Source organism: Phalangium opilio, unplaced genomic scaffold (genome assembly GCF_054372755.1).
Source record: "Phalangium opilio isolate 3A_F unplaced genomic scaffold, DU_Popi_V2 ptg001675l_1, whole genome shotgun sequence".
NCBI lineage: Eukaryota > Metazoa > Arthropoda > Arachnida > Opiliones > Phalangiidae > Phalangium > Phalangium opilio.
In genome coordinates, this window is record NW_028324261.1 from 1,097,884 (window position 1) to 1,104,431 (window position 6,548).

Genomic DNA, 6,548 nt, shown 5'->3' on the forward strand with positions numbered 1-6,548 from the left:
GTTCGGCTGTTAACCAATAGGTTGGTGGTTCGAGCCCATCCGGGAGCGGTGTAGTGAGGTCTCAGATGTGACGTAAAAAGTCAAGGTTTTTACACAATACCTAACGAGCATTTAACTTTTGGGCTTCCGTGGCACAATGGTTAGCGCGTTCAGCTGTTAATCGAAAGGTTGGTGGTTCGAGCCCACCCGGGAGAGGTGTTGTGGGGTCTCAAATGTAACGTAGAAAGCCAAAGTTTTTCCACAATACCTGACAACAGTTTAATTTCTGAGCTTCCGTGGCTCAATGGTTAGCGCGTTCGGCTGTTAACCAATAGGTTGGTGGTTCGAGCCCATCCGGGAGCGGTGTTGTGACGTCTCAGATGTGACGTAAAAAGTCAAGGTTTTTCCAAAATACCGGACGACCATTTAAATTCTGGGCTTCCGTGGCGCAATCGTTAGCGCGTTCGGCTGTTAACAGAAAGGTTGGTGGTTCGAGCACACCCGGGAGCGGTGCTATGAGGTCTCAGATGTTACGTAAAAAGTCAAAGTTTTTCCACAATACCGGACGACCATTTAATTTTTGGGCTTCCGTGGCGCAATGGTTAGCGCGTTCAGCTGCTATTCAAAAGACTGGTGGTTTGAGCCCTCCCGGGAGCGGTGTTGTGACGTCTCAGATGTAACATAAAATGTCAGAGTTTTTCCACAATACCTGACGAACATTGAAATTTTGGGCTTCCGTGGCGCAATGGTTAGCGCGTTCAGCTGTTAATCGAAAGGTTGGTGGTTCGAGCCCACCCAGGAGAGGTGTTGTGGGGTCTCAGATGTAGCGTAAAAAGTCAAAACTTTTCCACAATACGTGACAACCATTTAATTTCTGAGCTTCCGTGGCGCAATGGTTAGCGCGTTCAGCAGTTAACAAATAATTTAGTGGTTCGAGCCCACCCGGGAGCGGCGTTGTGGGATCTCAAACGTAACGTAGAAAGCCAAAGTTTTTCCACAATACCTGACGACCATTTAATTTTTGGGCTTCCGTGGCGCAATGGTTAACGCGTTCGGCTGGTAACCAATAGGTTGGTGGTTCGAGCCCACCCGGGAGCGGTGTTGTGGGATCTCAAATGTAACGTAGAAAGCCAAAGTTTTTCCACAATACCTGACGAACATTGAATTTTTGGGCTTCCGTGGCGCAATGGTTAGCGCGTTCAGCTGTTAATCGAAAGGTTGGTGGTTCGAGCCCAACCGGGAGAGGTGTTGTGGGGTCTCAGATGTAGCGTAAAAAGTCAAAACTTTTCCACAATACGTGACAACCATTTAATTTCTGAGCTTCCGTGGCTGAATGGTTAGCGCGTTCGGCTGTTAACCAATAGGTTGGTGGTTAGAGCCCATCCGGGAGCGGTGTCGTGAGGTCTCAGATGTAACGTAAAATGTCAGAGTTTTTCCACAATACCTGACGAACATTTAATTTTTGGGCTTCCGTGGCGCAATGGTTAGCGCGTTCGGCTGTTAACCGAAAGGTTGGTGGTTCGAGCCCATCCAGGAGCGGTGTTGTGACGTCTCAGATGTGACGTAAAAAGTCAAGGTTTTTACGCGATACCTGACGAGCATTTAACTTTTGGGCTTCCGTGGCGCAATGGTTAGCGCGTTCGGCTGTTAACCAATAGGTTGGTGCTTCGAGCCCATCCGGGAGCGGTGTAGTGAGGTCTCAGATGTGACGTAAAAAGTCAAGGTTTTTACACAATACCTAACGAGCATTTAACTTTTGGGCTTCCGTGGCACAATGGTTAGCGCGTTCAGCTGTTAATCGAAAGGTTGGTGGTTCGAGCCCACCCGGGAGAGGTGTTGTGGGGTCTCAAATGTAACGTAGAAAGCCAAAGTTTTTCCACAATACCTGACAACAATTTAATTTCTGAGCTTCCGTGGCTCAATGGTTAGCGCGTTCGGCTGTTAACCAATAGGTCGGCGGTTCGACCCCATCCGGGAGCGGTGTTGTGAGGTCTCACATGTGACGTAAAAAGCCAAGGTTTTTACATAATACCTGACGAGCATTTAACTTTTGGGCTTCCGTGTCGCAATGGTTAGCGCGTTCGGCTGTTAACCAATAGGTTGGTGGTTCGAGCCCATCCGGGAGCGGTGTAGTGAGGTCTCAGATGTGACGTAAAAAGTCAAGGTTTTTACACAATACCTAACGAGCATTTAACTTTTGGGCTTCCGTGGCACAATGGTTAGCGCGTTCAGCTGTTAATCGAAAGGTTGGTGGTTCGAGCCCACCCGGGAGAGGTGTTGTGGGGTCTCAAATGTAACGTAGAAAGCCAAAGTTTTTCCACAATACCTGACAACAGTTTAATTTCTGAGCTTCCGTGGCTCAATGGTTAGCGCGTTCGGCTGTTAACCAATAGGTTGGTGGTTCGAGCCCATCCGGGAGCGGTGTTGTGACGTCTCAGATGTGACGTAAAAAGTCAAGGTTTTTCCAAAATACCGGACGACCATTTAAATTCTGGGCTTCCGTGGCGCAATCGTTAGCGCGTTCGGCTGTTAACAGAAAGGTTGGTGGTTCGAGCACACCCGGGAGCGGTGCTATGAGGTCTCAGATGTTACGTAAAAAGTCAAAGTTTTTCCACAATACCGGACGACCATTTAATTTTTGGGCTTCCGTGGCGCAATGGTTAGCGCGTTCAGCTGCTATTCAAAAGACTGGTGGTTTGAGCCCTCCCGGGAGCGGTGTTGTGACGTCTCAGATGTAGCGTAAAAAGTCAAAACTTTTCCACAATACGTGACAACCATTTAATTTCTGAGCTTCCGTGGCGCAATGGTTAGCGCGTTCAGCAGTTAACAAATTATTTAGTGGTTCGAGCCCACCCGGGAGCGGCGTTGTGGGATCTCAAACGTAACGTAGAAAGCCAAAGTTTTTCCACAATACCTGACGACCATTTAATTTTTGGGCTTCCGTGGCGCAATGGTTAACGCGTTCGGCTGGTAACCAATAGGTTGGTGGTTCGAGCCCACCCGGGAGCGGTGTTGTGGGATCTCAAATGTAACGTAGAAAGCCAAAGTTTTTCCACAATACCTGACGAACATTGAATTTTTGGGCTTCCGTGGCGCAATGGTTAGCGCGTTCAGCTGTTAATCGAAAGGTTGGTGGTTCGAGCCCAACCGGGAGAGGTGTTGTGGGGTCTCAGATGTAGCGTAAAAAGTCAAAACTTTTCCACAATACGTGACAACCATTTAATTTCTGAGCTTCCGTGGCTGAATGGTTAGCGCGTTCGGCTGTTAACCAATAGGTTGGTGGTTAGAGCCCATCCGGGAGCGGTGTCGTGAGGTCTCAGATGTAACGTAAAATGTCAGAGTTTTTCCACAATACCTGACGAACATTTAATTTTTGGGCTTCCGTGGCGCAATGGTTAGCGCGTTCGGCTGTTAACCGAAAGGTTGGTGGTTCGAGCCCATCCAGGAGCGGTGTTGTGACGTCTCAGATGTGACGTAAAAAGTCAAGGTTTTTACGCGATACCTGACGAGCATTTAACTTTTGGGCTTCCGTGGCGCAATGGTTAGCGCGTTCGGCTGTTAACCAATAGGTTGGTGGTTCGAGCCCATCCGGGAGCGGTGTTGTGAGGTCTCAGATGTGACGTAAAAAGTCAAGGTTTTTACACAATATCTGACGAGCATCTAATGTTTGGGCTTCCGTGGCGCAATGGTTAGCGCGTTCAGCTGTTAATCGAAAGGTTGGTGGTTCGAGCCCACCCTGGAGAGGTGTTGTGGGGTCTCAAATGTAACGTAGAAAGCCAAAGTTTTTCCACAATACCTGACAACAATTTAATTTCTGAGCTTCCGTGGCTCAATGGTTGGCGCGTTCGGCTGTTAACCAATAGGTTGGTGGTTCGAGCCCATCCGGGAGCGGTGTTGTGAGGTCTCAGATGTGACGTAAAAAGTCAAGGTTTTCCACAATACCTGACAACCATTTAATTTTTGAGCTTCCGTGGCTCAATGGTTAGCGCGTTCGGCTGTTAACCAATAGGTTGGTGGTTCGACCCCATCCGGGAGCGGTGTTGTGAGGTCTCAGATGTGACGTAAAAAGTCAAGGTTTTTACATAATACCTGACGAGCATTTAACTTTTGGGCTTCCGTGGCGCAATGGTTAGCGCGTTCGGCTGTTAACCAATAGGTTGGTGGTTCGAGCCCATCCGCTAGCGGTGTTGTGAGGTCTCGGATGTGACGTAAAAAGTCAAGGTTTTTACACAATACCTAACAAGCATTTAACTTTTGGGCTTCCGTGGCGCAATGGTTAGCGCGTTCGGCTGTTAACCAATAGGTTGGTGGTTCGAGCCCATCCGGGAGCGGTGTTGTGAGGTCTCAGATGTGACGTAAAAAGTCAAGGTTTTTACACAATACCTGACGAGCATTTAACTTTTGGGCTTCCGTGGCGCAATGGTTTGCGCGTTCGGCTGTTAACCAATAGGTTGGTGGTTCGAGCCCATCCGGGAGCGGTGTTGTGAGGTCTCAGATGTGACGTAAAAAGTCAAGGTTTTTACACAATACCTGACGAGCATTTAATTTTTGGGCTTCCGTGGCACAATGGTTAGCGCGTTCAGCTGTTAATCGAAAGGTTGGTGGTTCGAGCCCACCCGGGAGAGGTGTTGTGGGGTCTCAAATGTAACGTAGAAAGCCAAAGTTTTTCCACAATACCTGACAACAATTTAATTTCTGAGCTTCCGTGGCTCAATGGTTAGCGCGTTCGGCTGTTAACCAATAGGTTGGTGGTTCGACCCCATCCGGGAGCGGTGTTGTGAGGTCTCAGATGTGACGTAAAAAGCCAAGGTTTTTACATAATAGCTGACGAGCATTTAACTTTTGGGCTTCCGTGTCGCAATGGTTAGCGCGTTCGGCTGTTAACCAATAGGTTGGTGGTTCGAGCCCATCCGGGAGCGGTGTAGTGAGGTCTCAGATGTGACGTAAAAAGTCAAGGTTTTTACACAATACCTAACGAGCATTTAACTTTTGGGCTTCCGTGGCACAATGGTTAGCGCGTTCAGCTGTTAATCGAAAGGTTGGTGGTTCGAGCCCACCCGGGAGAGGTGTTGTGGGGTCTCAAATGTAACGTAGAAAGCCAAAGTTTTTCCACAATACCTGACAACAGTTTAATTTCTGAGCTTCCGTGGCTCAATGGTTAGCGCGTTCGGCTGTTAACCAATAGGTTGGTGGTTCGAGCCCATCCGGGAGCGGTGTTGTGACGTCTCAGATGTGACGTAAAAAGTCAAGGTTTTTCCACAATACCGGACGACCATTTAAATTCTGGGCTTCCGTGGCGCAATCGTTAGCGCGTTCGGCTGTTAACAGAAAGGTTGGTGGTTCGAGCACACCCGGGAGCGGTGCTATGAGGTCTCAGATGTTACGTAAAAAGTCAAAGTTTTTCCACAATACCGGACGACAATTTAATTTTTGGGCTTCCGTGGCGCAATGGTTAGCGCGTTCAGCTGCTATTCAAAAGACTGGTGGTTTGAGCCCTCCCGGGAGCGGTGTTGTGACGTCTCAGATGTAACATAAAATGTCAGAGTTTTTCCACAATACCTGACGAACATTGAAATTTTGGGCTTCCGTGGCGCAATGGTTAGCGCGTTCAGCTGTTAATCGAAAGGTTGGTGGTTCGAGCCCACCCGGGAGAGGTGTTGTGGGGTCTCAGATGTAGCGTAAAAAGTCAAAACTTTTCCACAATACGTGACAACCATTTAATTTCTGAGCTTCCGTGGCGCAATGGTTAGCGCGTTCAGCAGTTAACAAATAATTTAGTGGTTCGAGCCCACCCGGGAGCGGCGTTGTGGGATCTCAAACGTAACGTAGAAAGCCAAAGTTTTTCCACAAAACCTGACGACCATTTAATTTTTGGGCTTCCGTGGCGCAATGGTTAACGCGTTCGGCTGTTAACCAATAGGTTGGTGGTTCGAGCCCACCCGGGAGCGGTGTTGTGGGATCTCAAATGTAACGTAGAAAGCCAAAGTTTTTCCACAATACGTGACGACCATTTAATTTCTGAGCTTTCGTGGCTCAATGGTTAGCGCGTTCGGCTGTTAACCAATAGGTTGGTGGTTAGAGCCCATCCGGGAGCGGTGTTGTGAGGTCTCAGATGTGACGTAAAAAGTCAAGAATTTTCCACAATACCTAACAAGCATTTAACTTTTGGGCTTCCGTGTCGCAATGGTTAGCGCGTTCGGCTGTTAACCAATAGGTTGGTGGTTCGAGCCCATCCGGGAGCGGTGTAGTGAGGTCTCAGATGTGACGTAAAAAGTCAAGGTTTTTACACAATACCTAACGAGCATTTAACTTTTGGGCTTCCGTGGCACAATGGTTAGCGCGTTCAGCTGTTAATCGAAAGGTTGGTGGTTCGAGCCCACCCGGGAGAGGTGTTGTGGGGTCTCAAATGTAACGTAGAAAGCCAAAGTTTTTCCACAATACCTGACAACAGTTTAATTTCTGAGCTTCCGTGGCTCAATGGTTAGCGCGTTCGGCTGTTAACCAATAGGTTGGTGGTTCGAGCCCATCCGGGAGCGGTGTTGTGACGTCTCAGATGTGACGTAAAAAGT

The 6,548-nt window shown here is 48.5% G+C and overlaps 2 non-coding genes across 2 annotated transcripts; both read left to right on the plus strand.

The window, feature by feature from the left end:
* The first annotated feature begins 1,004 nt into the window (after positions 1-1,004).
* Positions 1,005-1,077, plus strand: TRNAT-GGU (transfer RNA threonine (anticodon GGU)). Its single transcript has one exon. It is a non-coding gene; the product is annotated as a tRNA-Thr (tRNA).
* Positions 1,078-2,915: 1,838 nt separating this feature from the next.
* TRNAT-GGU (transfer RNA threonine (anticodon GGU)) lies at positions 2,916-2,988 on the plus strand. The gene has a single exon. It is a non-coding gene; the product is annotated as a tRNA-Thr (tRNA).
* The last annotated feature ends 3,560 nt before the right edge of the window (positions 2,989-6,548 follow it).